At 38.3% G+C, this 24,517-nt stretch overlaps 1 long non-coding RNA gene across 1 annotated transcript; it reads left to right on the forward strand.

The window, feature by feature from the left end:
* Positions 1-12,856: 12,856 nt before the first annotated feature.
* Positions 12,857-21,519, forward strand: LOC134539517 (uncharacterized). The gene is made up of 3 exons (XR_010076324.1): positions 12,857-12,889; positions 14,907-14,999; positions 20,564-21,519. It is a non-coding gene; the product is annotated as an uncharacterized LOC134539517 (long non-coding RNA).
* The last annotated feature ends 2,998 nt before the right edge of the window (positions 21,520-24,517 follow it).

Raw genomic sequence — 24,517 nt, forward strand, 5'->3', positions numbered from 1 at the left:
GGGATATCTGTGAGCATAGTTTTATATATTCTGGTGGGGAAGGGGTGTTTACAGAATGTGATAGGCTTTGATAGGCGCCTGTTGGTTCCTCGCTGGTGGGCTTGCTAGTGATGAGTCCGCTGGTTTGCTGATGGGGTCGCAGCGGTGATGCTGATGCTGGGATGGGTTCCTCAGATAGACATAGCCTTCATCGACGTCTCCGTGATGCGATGAACCGGAGTATCCGTTTCCTTTGCCATACGAGGACACGCTTTGTTCAGTTGGACGCAGCCTCTCGGGGAGTATCAGCCGACCCGCACGAGTTTAAGAGATTGCGCGTTTGAAATCAAGCGGAGCAAAAGCTTTGAATCAGTGTTGCCAGATGTTTGATGAGTAATATCTTAGCTCACGGTATACTGCATTTTGTGGGAGTGATTTGAAAACCGAAATATGTAACCACAGTGCTGCACGTCTGTGGTGGATTGTGCGAAACAAAGATCACAAAGCCCAAGAGAAACATTTTAGTTTAAACTTTTAAATGGCTTTTAACAAGATGAGAAGTATTTTGATAAAGTCACTAGTCGAAAATCAAGTCTAAAACCGGTGTTTAATACTTTTTTTCAAGTCTTTTTTCGCTTTTATGAAAGCCGTTTCATTATTAAATTTAAAATTTTCGTTCTGCTAATCAAATGATTTAAAAGTCTACATTGCTAATCCGACAGAGAATTCTGGGCGGCGCACAGTGGGAGATTTGCCCGAAAACGTGGTCAAAAATACAAAAACCAATGTTATGTCATACAAACTTCATTATAGGGGTTTTCGAGGTCGCCGAATACGAATTTAATGTTAAAATCAATTAGTTAATGGCCGTTCATCTTATAGAGGCTAAAATAACAAAACATACATATAATTTGTAGTCTATAATATGCATATTAAATGTTTGTATTTTATTGAAAATTGCTCATAATGGTAAATAACATTTTGTATGTAACATATCTCATTCCCATTTATTGTTACAGTCAGTGGAACAAGTGATTCAATTTGCTGCTCGATATAGTTTTTTTCTCTTACAATGCTCCATAACTGGGATTACTTACCGGAATACAAATGTTCTTGCTGAGCCATGCTTTATTTTTATTCAGAAAATAGTTAATGTTTCTTGAAGATTCTTTCCATTTAGTGTTTAGCTTAGAAAAAAACGTGGACAAAGCAGGCCTTGCACTCGCAGGTATTGTTATAATGCAACCCCGTTTCTCGGACAACACTTTCTGTAGGTGTTCCAGACTAGTTCTTATAACCGAAGTTAAGAAGCCCTTCAGCATCAAGAATAGCTCCCAGTATATGCCAGTTCTTCTTCTCCTGATCCTAAAATGAAAATTTTCCATGACTGCAATGCAATGGCATTTATTAAAATCATTGGGCGGGTAAAAAAGTTCAGATCGGGGAAAGAGGGAAATTGGTTTGCAGTAATAGAGTCTTTTCTTGAATTATTTTCTGTATGAATAGAGTAACAGATTAAAAACAAATTGGAATATTAAAAACATAATATTCACAAATTATTAATACCATATTGTTGAATATAATTACAATAGTGTAATAAAATGCACTGATATTTTTATGCCATTCTGTTATAGTGAAAAAAGAAAATACCAAAGAAATAGTCAACAAAATTCTACCATAATAATTAAGATGTCAAAAATTGTTTATTACACTGTGTTGTTTTTGGTGAATTCGTTTACAAGTTCTTTGTTCAGTGCTCATTTGCGTTCGCAACAGTAGACCCTTAGGAATAATGTCTTATTCGCGAGATTCATTCTTGGTTATGTTCGATCCGGAATTTTTTAAGGGGGGAAATGTAACTGACTTGGCCCTAGAAGAGCTATTTTTCTCGGAGTGCTTCCCATTTCACTGTTGTCCCAAATCACAGTCACTGGCACTGAAGACCTAGGCTGTTAAACTTCGCTCAAATTTCTCAGTTGTTGCCATTTCTTCCATCCCATCATTCCATACATTCTCGAGAACTAATTTAGGAAGTTTCTTCATCTCATTAGATAACAATCATTGAATTGTAAAACAACACAAGACATTAATTTATAAATTTCTTATGGGTTTGTGTGCACCCACCCATCATTATATGGTTATTTTACAGCTGTAAATTCTAAAACAATTGTCCTTCTTAGTGAACAACTTTGAAGGACTTTAGATTTGTTTCTTACCAGTAGTAAAAAATTCCGTATCAATAAAAAATCGCACTATACCAACACTACATGTGGTTTTCATCAAAGATTTCTGAACTAGTAAACTTCTCCAGACTTTAACAGACATCGATGACGATGTCGAGAATGAAGTGACAATTAGTGAAGCTTATGAAGGAATAAGAAAAAAGGCATCTGGTATTGGACGGGCTATGCACATTGTCGACAATGATGGGTCGGCTTAGACCCGCCATAGCCTCAGGGAGTCGCCACCAGTGCAGCAATGAAGGAAAAAAATATAGTACACAAAGGGTAGCACATATTAGCAGCTAGTTATTGTAAATTCGTATTACTAAAACAATAAACTAAACGCTCTATTTCGAAAGAAAGGTGCATAATGTGGCATACCCAACTAAAAGCCTCGATGTAATATGATAAAACTAAATTTTCATTATGTTCACAAAGTAGCTTTAGAAAATAAAACAAAAAAACATTACAGCTTTATATATAACAACATAAGGCAGCGATATATACGCCATATCTCCAGGAATTGCATCCATTTTTCAGAAATCAAAAATATCAATTTTTACGGCCGCGACATTCACTTTAGTACAGCATGGAATTATCTTCAACATAGTTAGGTCCGCCCAACGCACTCGACCCTCACTTGTCAACTGCCGTGAAACCTCAGGATATGGGAATTTCTCATTGCCATATTCGGTTTCCCATGCAGGGATGATCTAACATTACTACCACATCGCCAGTTTGGTCGGGATTTTAAGTTCGTGATTTGCATTTTGACCACGTTTTCGGGCAAATCTCCCACTGTGCGGCGGTTGCGGAAACTACGCTTGATTCGCGCCAAGAAATGTAGTTGAAATCACAATTTGCGCATATTTATCACGATCGACATTATTTTAAAAGATTCTACGTTAAATTTGGTGCGAAAGTTTCGTATTATAAACGTATTTGTAACATGAGAACACATAGATTTGCTCGTTACCGTGGTAAGATGTTACACATCACGGGCGAGTACAGAAAGAATCGCTGCAATTTTTTTCCCCAACACCTATGTGGGTTGGTTGGGAGAGTCCCGGGTTCAGTAATAATACTCTTAGTGCATTAGTCGGGAGAGGGCCTGACTCTTGCGAGAGAAGGTGACTGTTGTTCAGGTGTTGGAGCTGGTGCCAGCTCTAGTTATCCGAGACACGATCCAACAGGCTGACAGGAAGGGTTGCAACGATGCGAACACGTAGCCTCTCCGCACTCGTGGCAATCCTCTGCATCCTCGTGGCACCAACGGGTGGCGCTAAAGAGGACTCTTCTTTGCGTATCCCTGCCTCAGGCATCCTCAGTTTGTCTGGATGGAAACCAGAAATGCTGAAAGTTCTGAATCTGCGGGCAACAGCAGATGCAACTGAAACATTTCTAGGGGGTTCGACTACCGAGCCCTGGTGGGGAATCCCACAGGCCGGTCACTATGTGAAGATCCCAATGCTGATGGAAATGAGTCTAAGCGCACCGTAGGCGGGGTGTGGTGCATCCGGGCCTAAACGGATGTAGGTCGCCCGGGCTTTGGCTAGGGGTGGCCGGAGGGAGGAACCGAGATAACTGCGAACTCCTCCAACGGCACTTATGGTTAGCCTAGACACCACCTAAGCTATAGTAGCATAGGATAATCCTTCTTGCGAATGGAACCCCGCTGAGGTTGACCTAGGCGGCCCAGGATCAGCTTGTGTAGGTCTCGTGCTCCTATCACCTGGAGCTAGCTTCTCCCTGGTCTTGTGAAGAGCTGCCGCAGTGAGCGGCGACACAGCCCCAGCTACTGGCCTGGACAGCTAGGAGAGGCTGGATAGACCTCCACCCTGAGTGACTGAGGAGTCCCAGTGGGAAGTGGTGGATCGGAGTAGGCGCCAGTAGTACTGATAAGGCCTAAGGGACAAGTACACAGTCAACTGTCTGGTCTCAGCTGAGTGAGCTAGGATGACGAGGTGGTGATGCTGCTAGGATGAGGAGCCTCCGCCTCTCGTCATAGCCAACTCTCTAACGACTTACCCGATTCGCGCATACGGAGTATTCCGTACCACCCCAGTGGGGGCCCCAGGACGGTAGGTCCTTGCGGCTAAGAGCACTGGGATAGCAAAGAAAAAAAAACAGGTGGGAACCTCTTGATGTTCTAAATACCCTAAGTGGATTTCAGGCCGAAACCTATACGCCTTAACACGTGCAGGTTTTTCAAACCATGAAGCAAGGCTAGCATAAATCACAAGCATTAATTAGGAATTGCCCAGCCATGACAAAAATTGATCTTGGATATAGATTGTAACTAGTTAAGGGGTTCGCCTAGTGAGGGGTGTATTTATGTTGGTGAGGCGAGATGATAAGTGCGACGCTCTTTTGTGCTTCTAGTGTGATATCGCCACTTAGAGCAAGGCTGTAGACTGGCGCGCAGTATTATCATTGTGCATAGGTCAACTATGAAATTTGAGTCGTGACCTTAAAATTATATAGCGGGAGGAGAAATCAAGATAATGTAATCCAAATTTTAGCCATTTTCATTCCACCAAAAATACAGCTTAAAAACAAAATATGGAAACATAACTACTCATCCACCTTCAGTAAATCCTTAAATCCTTTTTGTAAACAGACACCATTCTGATAGCATGAGCAGTTTTCAAATGGCATGGGTATTTCTGAAGCTCTGCAAAAGATACGTGTGCCCAGGTAGGCAAGGCTTTTAAGTTGGCCTCAAGCTAAATCCTTCATAGACACAGGGGGGAAACCTGGGCTCTGTAATGTAGTGAGAAATGTGGCATGACATTTTCAGTTCAAGAATAGTACCTAGTTATTGTATGCTTTTGGAATTTTTTTTTATGGCACTACGATTTGGTGGCTTCTCAGTTGTGGCTAGCTATTCGTAAGGATTCGGCCATGTTCGGGCGTATTCGTCGCTCGATGTCTATGCTTAGGAGCTTGTCCTCGGCCGCGGGCACCTACGTCTTCTAAATCCACAATCCTACCATATGGTGCACTAGTTGTGAACTAGAGTGTGCTAGCATCGCCTGCGATATGCACTATCTACGTCAGTCACCATATTTTATATTATTTTAGTTGTTTGCTTCTACTATAATAAAGATTTATTTATGTCATTGTAAAATATCATTAAAATTTTTAAATTAGAAAACTTTCTATGAAGTAGGTGGATTATAATCCTCGATTCTTATCTTGAAAGTACATTGCCTCTGATCGCTCGGCTATCAAGTCAACCCTGATAAGCGAATTGATATAGGTGTATACTAGTTTTCGTATTCGTTCGATAAACTATATATATTCTTTCGGCACTCATTAAATATTTTTCATGTTCAGTTTACACAACCATATTGTATTTCTTCTATAGTAAAGTGACTATGATATTTAAAATATTTATAAAATATTTGAAAAGTGTAACAACTCAACTCTCGGTAAACGACATTTAGTAGGAGTAATTTCGTGAATGGAACGGAAGTCGCATGGAACGGAAATGTGTAACCACAGTGGTGCCATCTGTGGCGGATGGCGCGAACCAATGTTCACAAAGCCAAGGGTTAACTTAATAGTATTAATGCTTTAGTGAATTTTAACAAGCTCGGCCGTATTTTAATAAAATTTATCGTCGAAAATCAGGTTTTAGTATTTTTTTCGAGTCTTTTTTTCTTTTATCGGAATTGTGTCATTATATAGTTTAATCTTTCTCTTTGCAAATGGAATGATACGATAGTAATCTTAACTGCTCCGGCAACGAATTCTAGCGGCGTGTGCGGAAACTACATGTGATTCGCGTCGAGAAATGTATTTGAAAACATAAGTTGTTTATATATTTATCACACTCAGCATTGTGTTAAAGATTTCTACGTTACATTTCGTGTTCGAGTTTCGTATTAAAATTGTATTTGCAACCGAGAACACGTGAATTTTCTCGTTACCGAGATTAGATGTTACCTATCTTTGACGAGAACTAAAAGTAAATCAGTAAACATTTATTTTCATTAAAAAATAAAAATAATAATAATAATAAAGGAAATTTACGAATACAGCAAGGGATTATCCGACTTTACGAAGACTGGCAACACATAGGCGCAGTGGGTGAGCACCCGCCTCCCACCAAGGCGACCGGGACCGCACTTTGCCATGGGATGTGGGTTATCTCGTGGTACTCCCGTTTTCCCCTCCAATTCATTCCGTCACTGACCACCATCCTCATCTCATCTCACGCACTCTTCGGGGCTGGCCAGAAGGTCGGGTCTGTCCCTCGGGTCGGGCAGCCAACACAGACTAGACTTCAGGCCTGCGCGCACCATTGTGACGTCATCAACAGTAGACCATCCTTTCCTACACCGAGGCGACCTTCAGACGGCAGTGCTGGCCGTTACAGGAGCTCGGCAAACTGGCACAGAAGGATTTTTAGGTTTTTGTATCAAGTGTTTGCTTTTTTTCAGTGTTAGAAATTAACAATTTTTTTTGTCTGGAAAGTCTCACAGGTTCTATAAAAACATTTACGACATGAAACACCGTACGAGAAGTTTATTTTCTTTAAACACATATACCCTTTTTTAATGCTGTTTTGTTAATACATTTTAAACAAGGTAAGAAGAATTTATTTAGACAAAGAGTTGTCTTGTCGGTGTTGGAGCAGCCGGCTCATGTGAGCGTCAGCCCCGTTCCATCCGTGTAGACCCCGCCTCAGGCGGGACACAATGTTGTCGATTTTCATTTTTTCTCTCTCTCGTGACGTCTGGCAACACTGCGTTAATCTAGCGCGTGACGTCCTCGAACCGCGGGTGAGCACGCGCGCTGTCTTCTCGTTCTTCTCGTTCTGATTAATCAGCGCGAGGTCGGGCCGGAAACCACGTAGCCCACCCGTGTCCTTGAACTCTTGGGGGTTAAGATGGAAAGAGAGAGAGAGAGAGAGAGAAAGTTCTTAGCGAGATTTTGCGTCTGGAATATATTTCTGCCCTTATAGAATTTTCATTCCGATCGAGATCACAATTTGTAGAGCTACGATTATTTCGAGGATCTTTGGGTACCAAAGTATACTTGAAGTCGTATCTACCTCACGTGGATGATTGGAGTACAGGGTTCTTGACAATCCCTGAGCCAGTTATAAACCAGGTGGAGAAGGGGTTACCCATGTACACATAAGCCGCCTCAGGGTTAGACTATAGACCACTCTAAATGTCTTGATTAAGTACAGGCATGTTGAGTCTAGTATGGAGTAAGCGGAATCCATGAAATAATCGTGACACTTGTTCCGAGTGTATTTTTTGTATATGAAACAGAAATATTAATGTAAAATTACAAATATGTGTTGATTTGTACATTTACGTGAAAACAACTGTATCACTAGTAAATAGTGTTCGCAGTAATAGGTACTGGGTTCGGATTATTACTCGGGCATTGATGCTTTGTGTTGTCCAACACTTCCATAGTTGAATTAGTTTGTAAACCCTTCCCTGAGTAGCTTGCTATTATTATCTGTGCACATTAATAAGCACAATACAACAATATAATGTCCAATTATTGAAAATTCAAGTACCTTTTCCATTATTAAAAGTATTATGCTTGAGTGAAACACCGATTACAATATGAAATTATGCGCCGATTTTCGTACGAAATAATCAGTATTATCTTGAAAAACGTATTTCAAATATGTAAAACTAACCATAGCCATGTGTTGTACAAAGTGTACCAAACTTGATCACCAGAGAAATCTTCTCGAGATCTAAATGCATTTCCTCTCCTTGAACAATGAACCCCAGAACTTGGGTGTGGTCTTTATCCCAACTGACCTTTTAAGGATTAACAATCCTGATTCCCTGAAAGCATACAACATGGTCCTAACATGAACAAAATGATCTTCAAGATTTTTACTGTATGCAATAACATCGTCCATATATTTAGTCCCAAACTTTCCTAGAAAGGGTTCTAAAATCTTCTCCAATACGTTGCAAAGGGCCTGAGCCCCAAAACTCACACCAAATGGAACATGATTCCATTAAAAAAAAACCACGGAGTAACAAACACCAACACATGTTTTAAATGTGTGTGCAAAAGGCACTGATGGTATTCATGGTTAAGGTTCAACACGGCTAAATATTTACATTTAGTCAAGTGTTGCAAGAAAAATTCTACCTGACTAACAGGAAAGGGATATAATAACAAATGTTCTCCCAATTCACGATAATCCACTACAAGCGGTATTTCCGTGGCTGGTTCTTCTTGCCAGCAAGAAAATCAGGATTGGCATACATACATGAGGAGGTTCAATAATTTTCTCTTTGAATAACTTATCCAATATTTAGTTAAAAATCTCATGTTTAGGTTCTAAAAGAGAATGTTTATTTCTAATGGGAATGTTATCAATCAGGGGAACCTTGTAAGGCGTAATATCACAAGCCCCTTTACGATCCCACACGACATGAGAGTAATACTCCTTCAAGACTCCTATATCATTTTCTTAAAACTTGGATACACATACTCTCTTATCAAAGGCTACCAATCATACACTTTATTTACTAAACCTAATACGAAACCCTTTACCTTTTAGATCCACCCAACTCCCCACAAATTTGAGGAAATTGGTTCCAAGTATTATGTCGAAACTCAAGTTAGGCTGAGCCGCTAAGTCAAATCTCCTCTGAAAATTACCAATTTTAAAGCAGGTCTTTATGACTTAATTGGTGGTAACTTAACCCCTATCAGCCAAACAGGTTATCTACAGACTTTCTTATGATCAATGCTCCTGAGAAGCTCTTCACAACAAACCTGACTAATCAGCGCACGGCTTCTTCCCTAAATATTAGCCGTTACACAAGAAAACTGACTGCATCATTCCTCTAACCTTTAACCACTATTCATGAGCTTAATTTTACAAACACGTTGCTTATGCACTTTTTACCCACAGACGAAACAGGTAAACATCTTAGAACTATCCTTACAACCACTTGAGAAAATCACTTTCCTCTTTTCAGTTGAACTACTACCTTCAACTTTCTCTATCTTTAATTCCTAGCCAAATTATTACTACCCCCACAATTAAAACATTTCCTAGTGAGGTGTAATCGTGGCCTGTCATCATTAGCTTTGATTTTCGGAATATTTTCCCCATCACCCTGTGTCCTCTTGACCCCTTGACTAATCCCATGACTGAGTAAACGAGTTTCGACAGCAACTACAATTTATTCTAACTAATGCCAAGAACTGGTAGACTTGGCTACACAATACTGTTTTTCTACCCATAGAAGGTTATCAACAATATATCAATGAGTTCACTACCTGAGTACGGATTACCAATAACTTATAAAAATTTGACAATGTCATTCACAAAATTAACTGGTGATTCATTATATATTTGACTGTGACAGAGAAAAAGGTCGTGTTAATAGTATTGAACTCAGCCCTTGCCCTTGAAACTTAACAAAGCTTCTTTTATTTCATTCCAATTCAGATTTTGCTATTATAAATTATTGCCACTATAAATTGTACTTCCATTGGATGAGAGTGTCATCTGTTGTTGAGTATATAATTAAAAAATTACAAATTGAGTCGATTAGCTAATTGAAATGCTAAAAACGGAAGTTGATAACGAGCTATAAAACAACGTTTGGGAAAAAAATATTTTTGTTTGAATTCGCATTTTTCCTAGGAAGACACATATATAGATAAACTTAAAAGGAAAACGTTATCAAAGTAGGCCTAAAAAAAAATTTCATCCATATTGTAAGAGCTGTTTCCGAGATGCCAATGTATATATATATATATATATATATATATATATATATATATATATATATATATAGCTCGTTTAATAGTATTAGATTAGGTATAGGAAACATAATTCTCTTTGGCTAAGGTAGCAGATAAAAAAATTATAAATATATATTAAGCATGCAAGCGCTAAATTATTCTATTGCACAAGTATGCAAGTATATGCAAGTGTGCAAGTATGCTACGTTATTTCTTCATCTCCCCTGCCGTCTCCTCCTCTACCGGTTCTTCCACCATGTACCCAACTATTCCCCTCGCGCGATCGGAACGCTGGGAAATCGTAGCGCCCCCCGCCCCCCGGGCAAAGAAGTTTCACTTCAAAAACGATATCATGAGTTTTGCTGGACCCCTCCACGGCACTGCGCAGCACCCACGCTGTAAGAGTTGCGACACACGCCGCCGCCAACAGAACTTTCCCCGGCTGCCGCGGCCTGACCCAGTTCGGGGCCCGCCGAGACTGACGGGGCAGCCGCTCGGCGGGCGAGGCGCCGCAGGACGTCTTCTCAAGGGGCTGTACCCCCGCTAGTCTGCTCCCGCTACTGCCACGTGATCACGGGAGACTACTGCAGTCCGTCCTCGTAGGCGCGCCATCACTGAGAGAAAGGTTTGTTTGTCTCAAAAAAGTACTTGTTTGTATATGGTGAAATAAATATGTTTTGTTAATTCAAGCAAATATTTTGTAGAAGGAAAGATTCTGTTGACCCAACGAAATGATTTTGTCAACCCAAATGTATACCTATTTGGTTAGGTGTAACAAATATTTTTTGTTACTTACAGAGTTTGGTTAAGCTAACAAAATATTTTGTTCCACCAAGAAAATATTTGTATCGCCATATATAAACAAATTTTTTTTTGATTTAAACAAACCTTTTTCTCTGTGCATTGTCGCTGCGGCAGCAGTTGCCATTGATACGCACAAGGCATCAACAATGCAAAAAAAAAAAAAAACGTAGCCATGGAAAATGAAGAAATCATCATCAACGTAATGGCGAAATTTCATCCAATATTGTTTATATTTAATTGTATATCACAGCTCCGCTTACGTGGCATGTAGCGCAAGGGGCCAATCAAGACTGATCTCCCTTTTGGTATGAATGAACTTGTAATGGGAGCTCACATTATATTTGCTGTGCTTGTTTGTTTAAAAAATGTAGTTATATTGTTTTTTTCTCCGGCTCCGGTCATCGTAGCGAGATAAAATAAAGATAATTTTTTAAGTCAGATCATAAGCTTTTAAACACACAAAAAAAAAAGGTTTTATCACGATCGTTCTATGTAGTAGTTTTTGCATCAAACTCGTACAAACAAACAGAAAAACCTACAGTATTAAAACAATATATATAATAATATAATAATACTAGCTGGATAACTAATTAATCATGAACATTAAATTGTGTAAAACATAGTGATGGAAAAGGTGAAATTTTTAATTTTAACGTCCCGCAACTCCCTTTGGGAGCTGATTTTCGTAAAATCCGTTCTTAGCGGATGCGTAGGTTCACAGTTTTGAGTTAACCAATCGTATGTAGTCGTCATCCTCAAATACCCCCTTTTTTAGTATTGCATTCATAAATAAATAAACGATAAGTTTTCTATAAACTCTAAAAAAACTCATGATTCTATGGTTCTGGATGAGTATAGCCTGGAGTGAAATGAATCTACAATGTCATCGTGTTTTTTTTCAATAGTGTACAATTCAAATTTTTGTTCACAACCAAGTCTCAATAGTTTGCCAATATGTTGCTTTAACGTTTAACCTTCTGTCCGTGCAGCACGGGATAGGGTCATATAATCTTTATAAGCTTCTTATTAGCCCAACATGTCAGCGGTGTATCTGTTGGTGAGATTTGATGATAAGTGCGACGCTCGTTGATGCTTCTAACGCTGAATCGCCTCTAAGCACAAGGCTCTGAACTGGCGCGCAGTCTTCGAATCATGCATTGAGTGGTAACCATAGCAGTATATGGCAGAGATAAAGGTGTAATGCGAATCTCTTGAGTGCTTTCAAGAATCTGTAATCATTCGGAAAACACGCGTTTCAGCAGTTTTAACAATCCTAAGAATACAGAACTGTTCATCCACCCTCAGCGCATTCTTAATTGCTTTTCGTAAAGAGACACCACGCGGAAAAAATTTGAGCATTTTTCTAATTTCTAATAGCATGTTTTTTTTATGAAGCTCTGCACACCGTATGTGTGCCCGGGCATCCATTGATAAATGCACTGTCCAGAAAATAGCTCGCAACTCGTCCGTATCTCAGTGCTCGATCAGTATTCTCTGGAGATAGCATCTTCTGAATTGACCACACGAAAGAAACCCGAAGGTTCCCGAGACCCACTAGACGAATGCGGGGCCAGATAGCGGCGAGTCATTCCTGAACACTGTTTGTTATCTCAGTTTCTTAAATACCGTGGCTTTGGCACAGCAGCCGAAATATATGATGTTAGCTAAGGCCACGAAAAACTATGATTAACCTTAAAAAAACAAATAGTTGGAAAATATTTCGCCATGAATACAAAAACTATCAGGCACAATATCACAAATGAAGGTTTTAAAAATTGCAAAGTGTTTTGTGTGGGTGCTTGTTAGTGATGATGGAACGCACGGTACATGGGCCTTGTCGAAGACCTCTGAGCCAGCGACGCCACTGTCTGGAGGCGCGCAGACACGCGTGGTGGAGCAGACGCCAGCCTCCACCGCTCGGCGCGGCACGTCGTGGAGATAAGAGGCGCCGTCTCGAGCAGCGACGTCTGCTTCCAGACACGACCGGGAGAGGGCGTCAGGGCGGCGGGAGGGGGCAGCGCGCTGGGGCGCCGGGTTGGATGGGCCAGCCAGCGAATATAAAGAAGAGCGCTTGTAACTCAGTACACGTGATAGAAGTGAAACTTCTTTGGAAATTCAATTATCGACTCGTAAGTATATCGTTAGGGGTACAACGGCAGAGAGAGAGAGAGAGAGAGAGAGAGAGAGAGAGAGAGAGAGAGAGAGAGTGTGTGAGAGAGAGAAATAAAACCACGTTCTCAATAAATTAACAAAATTATTACTCACTTCAAAATAAGCTCAAACCCCCGTCGCACCAAATACTCCCTTACTAGACGCCAGCAAGTCGGTGTGGCGTCAGGCGCAGGCGGGTCCCTACCGCCGCGACCCGCCTATCCCTGCAGCATGGCGGGGTTCAACCTGAGCCGCACGCCGCCACGTGGAGCCCGCTCATGGGAACGAGTTCTCTTCACCGTCCGCAATCTATTCTCTGTTTCACAACAATGTTTCACGGAAATATCGCATTTAAATTCGGCTTTGTAATTTTACTCCCATCGCGCCAAAAGATGTTTCTTAAAAAAAAAAAAAAAAAAAATGTATTATACAATACCTACTAAGTGATTGAAAACGGCACAGCTAGTATACTAGGTGTATTCAAAAATACAATGAAGAAATTTTTATAGCACCAACTACTGACGTGACATAAATTTGAAGTAATAAAGCCGATAGCCTGATCCATTGATATAGTCAGTGTCGAGTTTGAACAAGTCGTGACTTGTCAGTCGGCTTCCAGAGCCGGAAGAGCGAGGTCGTGTTTACCGTGTCTGTCGCGCATCATGGATAGAGAGACCATGTTATTCGTCTAGACTCAGGGTAGAATTCAAAGTTAAAAGTGTGCTCAACCCGTGTTTGCTTTCCCATTGGTTGATTTCTTAGCGAGAAGATGTTTATCACATATAATTTTTACTACCAGATTTGCTTACTTCTCTCCTAGCTGGATATCGTTGACTGTCGGTTGCAGAGAGGCGTGTCCAAATTACTGCGGTCCAATAATGAACACAGTGCGAGAAGGTGAAGGTATGCATTCTAGCTTGCGAATAAATGAATGCACGAAATGTCCTTATCTATACCTAATCATGTAATTCGAAAATCGAGTGAGTAAGTTGCGAGAATTCAAGTGCAGAAATATGCAAGTGTGCTTTAATGGTAACATGCCATCGACTTCCGTTAAGCTCTAATGATTTCATTTCCTGAATTTACTTTACTCACTTAAGTCTAATTTGGACGTGAATACTAAAATATTAGGTAATTTTATATAGTACGTACTCTCCGGTGAAAATAAAAATCCAAAAATTGTAGTTTTGAATACCTTATTTTATTCCTCCGGAAAACGCTATTATTATTTTTAATTTAGCTTACCTTACTTAAACAAGCGTTCACAATATTTTACAAAATAATATTATTCAAGCTTATTTAACCTAACCTACCGTTCACACTATTTAACTATGTCCATAACCTACTAAAATTTTCTGGGTGTTACAGACATATTTATAAATTATCTTCCACACAGCCATAATTTATTATTCTCTTTATCGTTGCTCGTTTCTAACAGCAATCTCCGTGGAGTACATGCAACAGAATGACACACAATAAATTTAAAGGTATTACTTAATAATATTCCATTATTCATTAGAATGACAAAACTAAACGAAAAATGTACACAAAAAAGTTCATAAATTCTAACAAACACGACGAAAAACCTTTGTGTTCCCAGCTTGAAAACTTTTCATTTTAAAATATTTAATAACTAAGCGATGAAGTTAATAAATAAAATACACTTTATATTTTCAAAATTATTAAAGACATGCAAACAAAAATTCAGCAGAGTTTTACTTTTGTCTTACACTTTATTTTATTCTTTGATCTCCCTATCTCCCTCTTTCTCTCCTTTTCCCACCAGCATAATGCCTTCTTTTCAAACCCGGTGCCTTCGATCAATATTAGTTAATACGTTACACACGTTAACTCCGTTACCTAATCACTTCCGTTACTCTGTGACACTGATACTACTCTAAAAAATTTCACTTCAAAAACATAATGTTACTGCTAACACTAAGAAGTCTTAGCAACGTAAGAGACTCACGTCTTGCATTGTTACTGTATTTCCAGATACGGGGCCGTAATCGCAGCTCAGAAAATATGGTTTATTCAAATAAGCTGGCACAGAGAGGATAAAGGGGCCCAAATCAGTGGAACAATGAGGTATGTGCAGCTTTAAATGTTTGCTTGTTTGTAAAACTTTATTAACGCTCTTGGGTCTGTTTTAAAATAGCACTTAAGAGACTTGCATGAATGCCTAATAAAACTTTGTAATCAAGTTGTTTTAAGTGCGCAATTACCGCAATGAGATCATAGCATACTATAACTTTTATACATGTTTGCTATTGGACTTCTTCCAGTCTGTGTTTCTGTTAAGGATAGGACGATGATAGGAAAAGTAGGAAACGAATGGGAGTGTTTTAAGTTTAATGTGCCTCGAGAAAGTCAAATCGATGGTTGTTCCAATCGAGTGGAAGAGAGATAGATGCGCAACGGGACACAGCATAACGGGGCAATGTTCGTTACGGGACACTTTTTCGTGCGTGCAGCCGGCGTTCATAGATTTATTAGACGTCACGTCAAAATTAGTTGTAAGGTTTCGTTTTTCCGTCCGTTATTGAGAATTTTACAGTGTATTAAGCAATGTCTTACGTCAAAATGATCAGGTTCATCTAAGATGACGGCCGTGACGTCACAATTCTGAATTCAATATGGCGGCTGCTCATTGACCTGCACCACACCACAACTCCCTACTACCCTGTCCCCGAATGTTTGTCTTAACGCTCTGCAATGAGGCAGCAAAAATTTACAAACTAAAATAGTTCATGACTTCCCTCATTAGTCTAAATATGTACCATTTCATTAAGTGACAATTAAATTTTAAATATGTCCACATTTATACGAAGCTCTCATTTTAAGACTGGGCTGAACTACTACTACTACTACTACTACTACCAGCGCTGTTAGTACGCAGGCCGCCGCAAGCTTCACTTAGCGGACGGGGAATGAAAGTAAGTACATTGGTAGTGTATGCACAGATGTAAGTCTGTGACAGTCGCACAAAAACATTAGTCGCTGTGAAACAATGCCATCCTATAAAGACATGTGTTTTCCAAACAGGTGACGAAGGAGAAATCCACGGCCATGAAATAAGTACAAGAAGCACCTGAGCCATGGTACAATTTAAATCTGTGTTTAATATCGCACAGTTTTGAACAGAAATGAAGGACACAAGATGTGAGTGGAGTTCACTCGTTCATTATTATGAAAATTCTAATTTTATGCTATTTGGTCTGTCTTGGAATAGCGCCAAAGTAACGGTATTCGTATGGGAATAACCATCAGTAACTCAAGAAATTAACGTTCGTTTGTCCATTCAGTTTGAAAACTTTACATTTTTTTCATTAACCTGTGATTGGGATGTTTTTAATTTTTATCAACTCATTATCTACTGAATAACTTTAAAAAAAGTGTACAACAAATTATTTCAGGAAAAAAATATGGGGTATTTCTAAAATTAATGTGGCACATTTGAACTAAACTAAAGTATTAATTAATTAAATTGAATTAAAAACGGGTAGATACAGGATTTTTTATTTATTATTTAATTTATTATATTAAAAATAAAAATTAATTTCTTTAAAATAAAAAACGGAAACAAAAGTACAGTTAACTCTCTGTGGTTAGCCAGCAGCACTAATTCGTGTTTATCATAAAAGACTTAGCACAGTGATTTAAAGCCATGGAGCCTTCAAAGATAACAAAATTCTGTAGGTAATAGAACACACAGTTCCCGGTTCCAGACCGCAACTCGGGTAAAACAAAGTTAATGTAAACTTTTTGCCGTTCGTCCAAGTGTAATTTGGTGGATTTTAAAAAGCACAAAATAATATTTTATGGTATTCAAAAACGAAAAGACAACTTATTTATGTGTGGCGTGCAATGCAAGTACAGAGACACCGTTCGAAGCGATAAAACTACACGATTAAAAGAGTTACCACATTCAGTTATTTGTCCTGCGTGTAAAGTGCACTGGTATTGCCCTCAACACTGCCTAGCTCATATTCTCACAATCCTGGCTGGATTATTGCATTTCAGTCTCATAACTATTGTTTTACGGCATTTGGTGAGGACATCCCGCTAAAAACATATAGTTTTGTTGTTTTCTTGTAAAACTGTCATCAGATTTATGATGCACATTAATTAGTTGGAAACATTCTGCTATAATTTTCTAATAAAATCTGTTGTTCAAATATCTGTTTCATGGTCTCTTATAAAAAAATTATATTCTTTGTTAACATATAATAGGTATGCTTACAAATGTACTTTCACAATGCTATTTTCTAAAATAATTCTTCAAAAAGAGAATCAGCAAAAAATATGTATATTAAGCTATCATAGCAGTGAGTCCTATACTTAAGGCTTTGATACAAAACACATACTTATTTATAACATATTCACGTTCACCGAGTAGCTGTCATACAAAACGAAACTGTAAAAATGTTTATGTACTTTTACAAGTATAGTCCGTGAAAACTCACTTGCTAACGATATCACGATGAATTTCAAGGCAGAACTTTGCCTTGCAGACTTACAAATGATATCGTTGATTGTAAAAATTACAAAAAGTGTTTTTTACAGTGAAAGTGAAGGAAGGGACACCATACGACAACAAGTGAAGTTGAGACTCCGCTATAAGCCACACAAATAATGCTTCAGTGCGTGTGAGGTCGTGTACGTATTAATTAATTCAAAAATATATTTGAAAATCTTTATTCAGGATACAGCTTTCATACACTTGATTAAATTCACATTAAAAAAATTTAGGCCGTTAATATTCAAATTTTTAAACGAGAGATAAATCAATTCACAGTCAATTTCTTAGCTCTTACAAATCATTTAATTATAACATTTCCCTAAGATTGGTGTTAATTGACACAACTTTAATAACAATAATTTTAGCCAAGAGTTGTCACTTAATGCAATTTATAAAATTAACTTTCATCGGTACATATGTCACAAATTCAGAATGAGAAAAACAAAAATTACCATATTTTTTTTTTTTTTTGCAAATTTTAAAACCAACATGGAAATTCGTATTCATATAATTTTTTTAAGTTAATTTTTATTTTTGAACAAATTTGTGTCTGGTTACCTATATATATTTAATTTGGCATTTTGAACATGACTTTAAGTGTGTCACGTGTTTCCGGCCAGAGGGCTGTGTCCACGAGGACCGGTGGTCAGCAGGACTTTAGCTTTGAATATATATACTGTATAGAAGTCGCCAGCCCAGGTTAAAATTTCTAATACGGTTTTGAGGTAGTTGGTTAATTCACCGCCGCAATCGCCACCATCTCTAGGGCATCGACTTGTGGTGGTCCCTAGCGGACAAGTGTCGAACTCTTCAAACACCCCTTCCCCCTCCTGTTACGCGACCTTGAGCTGCAGTGAATGATAGGTGGGGGGTGCGGGGAATGACAGCGGGCGACAGTGCTGCGCTCTAACGTGTAAATAACAACTAAGACGATACAGGGAGTTACGGCAGCGCACTGCAGCGGCGAAGTTCCCAAGCTGCTCATCATACGCTTCTGAAAAACGTAGAGTAAATCCTATCCACTCGCGACTTCTATACAGTATATATATTCAAAGACTTTAGTGTCGCAGAGTGAGTCAGGACACGGTCTTACACCTGCCACTGCAGGCACTGATGGTAGTACAGTAGTACACCCTACCTGGGTGAGTGTGCCAATTCATCACTAAATAGAGCTAGCTGTGTTAAAATTGTCCAGTAATCATATCAACTATAACACCCAACAGAGTTATTTGTCACCTGAGCGGACTTGTAACACAAATATAACATATACTTTAGAACCGAGCTGGAAGAATGTAAGCCAGGAATGTACATGAACGTTACCTGACTTTGTGATTGGCTAACGAGGACAAAAAAAATACACTATAATTTATAAAACTAGCCTTAAGCGAAAATAATTCTCGAAAATAAAAAAACAGGTCTCTAAGTCATTCAACTAACCAGTATCAAAACAATCATAACGCAGTCACGCCTTCGTCCTCGATTTTATATCAGAGACACGCCAGCTTGAGTTCATGTTATATCCCGAAGCAGTGTGGCTTCATCTACAAGATAACCTATAACTTAGCAGCACTCTGTGGTAGACTGTATTGCTCATCTACTAGTGTAATTTCGTCATATTGGTAGCTGATATCGTCTCCCGGATAACACTATGTTGAATGGGCAATCTCAATTACTCAACAAGTATTGCTGCATCTGCAGCTGTACAGTAGGTGAGGCAGATCCGCACATCTGTCGCAGATCTCGTTCCAAGTAGCACATTATTTTAGATAAGACATCTCATCCACTAATATAGTAGATAAGACGGCTCAGCTTGCTGTACATCCTCCGCGCATTAGTGTCAGATCTCGTCCTAAGCAGCACACTAGGTTAAACGAGCCATCTCATATACTAATATAGTAGACAATAAGGCTCTTATAGTATTGCAGCCTCTGCGCATCAGTCGCAGATCTTGTCACAATTAGTTCACTAGTTTAGATGAGCAGTCTCATCCACTAATATAGTAGATTAGATTCACTACCACACTTTCTAACTTTTACTCTTGAAGCATCATATGGAAGATAAAAAGGCCCATATAATAGTACAGTCAACGACCTCGTCTTTGCCCGCAAACAAAATTAGAATGTTCATCGAATGTACTTAAATGCATTCTCTGTGGCCCTTGCTCACATCTATCCCTGCAGCACTGTATGGTAGATTAGACAGCTGATCTAATAATGCAGGCTTACAGCATTTATCGCAGATCTTGTTTCCTGCACCACACTTGGTTTGCATAAATTTATCATCTACTTAAGCACACTTTGTGCCACACCAGCTTTCTTACTTTTACCTGTGCAGCAGGCGACGGAAGATTAATCTTGTGTTGCAATTATGTCGTGTCCATTCCTGACTTTATATCTTGCAGCCAACTAGTTATATGAGCGCTAATCCACTGAAGAATTCTCGCTATCTATCCGACTGTCCTCGACTCGAAGCTTGCGGCGAATCAGTCATCTGATTTGTTGCTTGCCTCTCTGTGGCTATTTACTGGTTAAGGATATCCGTTATGCTTATTTATATGCACTTCATTAATCGGAGTTAAATGTTGCTTACACTTAACTTATCAGAAACAAGTAGCTTGGCTTCTGGGTTATAGCCGCGTACTTGGCGAATAATTCACCGACGTTTCGGTCGACATTGCAGTCGCCATCATCAGGGAACAGTTACCTAGTAGGTAGTAGGTAGGTAGTTGTTGAGTAGGCAACTGCCCCCTGATGATAGCAACTCGACTGAAATGTCGACCGAAACGTTGGTGAATTATTCGCCAATAATGTGGCTACAACCCAGAAACCAATCTACTTCAAACAATGTCCGTGAAAGCCTGCGAACTTTATTATCAGACACAAGTTTTCATACCTAGGTACTATTAATCTTTTTAAACTTTATTTAATTACTATAATGGGTTAATTGTCAGCATTTTCAGAGATATTTTGGATTTTAAATTAGTTTCAGATATTTTGTTTTTTTAGAATCTTTTTTAATATTTTTATGTGTATCATTTTCATTACCTAAATCAAATTGAAGGTTTTTAATTTTAAGATGGTTTTACTATTTCAATTGTTTTTGTTGCTCTTGATGAAGTATAACTTGGCAGGTCCTGTAAGGCGGTTGCAGGCCAGGCTGTTTCAGCTGGACACGGCTGACAGCCGGACTGCAGTCCCTGCACCAGAAGCTGCAGTTGCAGCTGCAAGGCTGGCAGATGCTGGAGAGGCACCTTGCCAAAGAGAGACGAGCTGAACAACTACAAGCATCTGCAGGAACTGCATCAGTTGTCTACATCAGGCTTCTGAGAGAAGATCTTGATAAGATATCTTCAATCTCGTCTCGTTGAAGCTATCTTATCGATATATTTTATTATTATTATTATTGCGAACATGGATGAATAGACGAATGTCAATTTGGCAAACCACACACTGGAATTTCAAGTTCAAAATTTTGTCAAAACATAATGCTCAGTTTGTGATAATTTGTGCTGTGAAAAACAGAATTTGTGCTGAAATACATATAAAGTTATAGCACATACAAAGGTGGTCACCAACTGTATACCAGATTATTTCTTGTTTTCAGTAGCTGCTACGATTGACATAAAAATGAGCCTTTAAATCTGAAAAAACAATTAAGTAAAGAGTTGTTTAGTACAAAACACATATTATAATCAATTAAATGCGAATATGTTATGCATTTATTAAAAATCATGTGCGTAACACAAAATATTAGCAGAAAACTATTTCAGGATACTTTATCTCGTAAGTTGATAAGCGACATTAAGAAAGGATTGTTTGCAAATATGTACAACTTGCTGGAGTATCAGCGCTTCTCTACGGCACTCTGCAGGCGGAAAACACCATTACCACCCCTCCTAGTGGGTGCACCACTGTCGTTAAAAACAGCCGTTGCCGTGGAAACGAAGAAAACATCTACAGTAAATTGGAAAAATTTCAACAAGAATAAATCAATCCTACTTGAGGGGTAGTTTTCTCGAAATCTCAGCTATACAGTGACCTTCCTCGTGTAAAATTACTCAATAAATGTGTGAATAAAATTCCAGATTCCCAAAATTGTTTTTTTTTTTTTTTGGGGGGGGGGGGGGGAATTTTCATGAAATATATTTAAAGGGGTCTGGTAATATTTTATAACCGACAAAAAGGTCTGGGAATTTTGTTTTGAATTTTTTAAAAGCTAAATTAAAAGATTAAAAAAAAAATTAGTTGCCGAAAATATTTTTTTGATATTATTTTTCAAATGTTATATGCTGCGCAGTAGCAAAATAACCGCAAACTCTCTGTCAGACTTGCAGGCCTGGTTTCTCCAATTGACGTAATTACATTTTTTCGCAAAATTCATTTTGCCGAAAGGACCTCCCCGAAATTTGTCGCGAGATCTCCGACTAAAATGAGAATAATTTCACCAAGATCGTAGCAAAACTGTACATTTGTAGGAGATAAAAACAAACGGAAACTCAAAGAATTTTTGAAAAGAATCTATAGTTATTTTTAATCTTTTAATATTTAATTTATATCACAGCTCCGCCCACGTGGCACCCAGTGCAAGGGCCACTAAAGACTGACCTCGCTTTGGTATGAACGAACTTGGAATGGGAGCACACCTTTAAAGTTGTTGCACTTGGTTGTGGAAAAATGCCGTCTTATTGTTGTAACTCCGGCTCCCGTTATCGTGGCGAGATTATATATAAACAAGTTTTTAAGTCTTATCATAAACTTTTAAACACAAAATGTTTCATCAAAATCGGCCAAGTAGTTTTTGAAGTGAAACATTTTATAGGAAGGTTTGTATAGGGAGTAAATTAATGTAAGTCGTCATTGACATGGTCACGTGACGTGTTAATTTTTTTTATATGTCAAGGATGAAACTATATTTATTCTATTTTTAAAGATACGTGTTTTTAATTATATCTTTATTTTCCAAGGAAATTTTAACGTTATTGTGTGGTACATATTGCGAGTATTTGTATATTTTTTAGTAGGTAGTTAAGTTGAGGTTATGTTTTTTCTTTTGTTTATTTGCAATGTGAATTCCTTAAAATGTCAGGTTATTGATTTATTAGAGATAATGTTGATTATTTGTAGATTTATGTTAGTAATTTTTTATTCTTTCAATGAAAAAAATTCATTTCTTCTAGTTTTAAAGCTATTATTGGTAGGGGCAAAACTTATGGGTTCGCGTCACCGACATGTTGGTGGATATATTACCAAAATCATTTTCTTGCGTACATTTGACGTAGAAATGATTTCATATTACACATTTAAAAACAAAATTTTAAGTTTTCATTTCTGTCGACAGTCCCCATGACTGACTTTTAGTATTTTTGTGTGATTCTCGAACAAACAACTAAACAGACAGTTATAGTACTTAGTACCGATATGGATCATGTGTCTATCAAACCGTCAAATTGTCCCGTGATAATACATTATTAGAGACCCGTGAATTTCGCGGATTCATTTCGTGTTATGCTAAAATTCAAATAATTATACCTTAGTGCTGCTTCTGCCATTGGTTCTCTGTTAATCTGGAGGACTGAGGGCCAATTAGAGACCCTCACTCATAGTAATGTCGAATCACAGGCCACCCAGTCGAGACGACTCACAAGTCAACAGCCAATGAACAGTTGGCATTTGCCCGAGTGTGTAGATATTGGAGTCTATCATGGCGGTCATTAAATCCGCGAAATTCACGGGTCTCTATACATTATGATCGCATATGGCCTAATGATAATGGCCATTGGTATCCATTCTAGCTTGTTGCCCATATGATAACGAGTATTTTAGCAGGTCGCTAATCTTTAGTTTGTGGGGCAAAAACCAGCGCAGGTGCGCACGCATAATAGCTTTAGGTGAGTCAGCGCGTGGGTGTTTATCAGCTGCCGGACAAGTGCGCCTCGGGCAGATTCATTCCTGTCCCCTCTCCCACCCCCTCGCTCTTTTGTTATTCTCATTAAGGCTCTTGCATTCCTGAAGCACGTACGTCAGCGCACTTACCGACGTAGCCTGTACGTCTGGTACAGTCGCCTCCCGTTAGAAAGTGGAACACTGTAGATTATTTTGTAAACGGAACAGAAATATTTATGTAAAATTACAGGTATTTGTACATTTATACATTTACATGAGAAAACGACTGTATCACTGCAAAATATAGCGTTCGCAGCAATGCTGGGTTCGTATTATTACCAGAACATTTTTGCTTTTTGTTGTCCCAGTACCTCCAATAATTAAATTTATTTGTAAAATCGTTCTCTGAATACCTTCCCAGTATCAACTGCGCATATTAGTAAGCCCTGTAAACAAAATAAAGTCCAATTGTTGAATATTCGATTATCTTTTTCAATGGTTTAAACATCTTATACTTAATGAAACATCAAATAAAATATAAATCAATCTTTCCATTTTCTTAGGAAATACTCAGTATTATCGCGAATAAACGTATTATATAATTATATGTAAATGTAACCATAGCCATGTGTTGTACAAATTTACAATATATTTCTTGTAATATTACAAACTATTTATTTATTTTTCTGTGTATATCCTAAATTATTTTCCTTAAAAAATTTCGTGTTTTTTTTAATTTTGGTTCTAAATTAATTCATATTATAACCATATTTAGTTGTCTATAAAAGCATTATCTACTAAACAAGTTAATGACTTTTATGAACTTAGTGGATAACTTCCATGTCAATCCTACCGTGTACTTAAAGCATGAAATCATTTAACCGTTCGTATGTAGCCTTCGTTTTAAAACTCGTAATAAATAAAATATTATTTAACCATATAAGCTTGAACGTTTCGGGGTTTTGGGAAAACCTAATTTTTATTGAGATGATAAATGATATACTAAAAAGTAGTTTTAAGACAAAGGCTACATACGAACGTTTAATCCTAAAAATTATGTACCACATTATTTAATGCTTTCAAGAGCTGCTATGATTGAGATATAATTTTGTCTTCAAGTTCATTAAAACCTTTAAATAAGGAACTATTTGGTTTTGTTTTCGATGAATTTAGTAGAGACCTGCAAAACTGCCGTTATTATT

This window comes from Bacillus rossius, chromosome 15 (genome assembly GCF_032445375.1).
Source record: "Bacillus rossius redtenbacheri isolate Brsri chromosome 15, Brsri_v3, whole genome shotgun sequence".
In the NCBI taxonomy this organism is placed as follows: Eukaryota; Metazoa; Arthropoda; class Insecta; order Phasmatodea; family Bacillidae; genus Bacillus; species Bacillus rossius.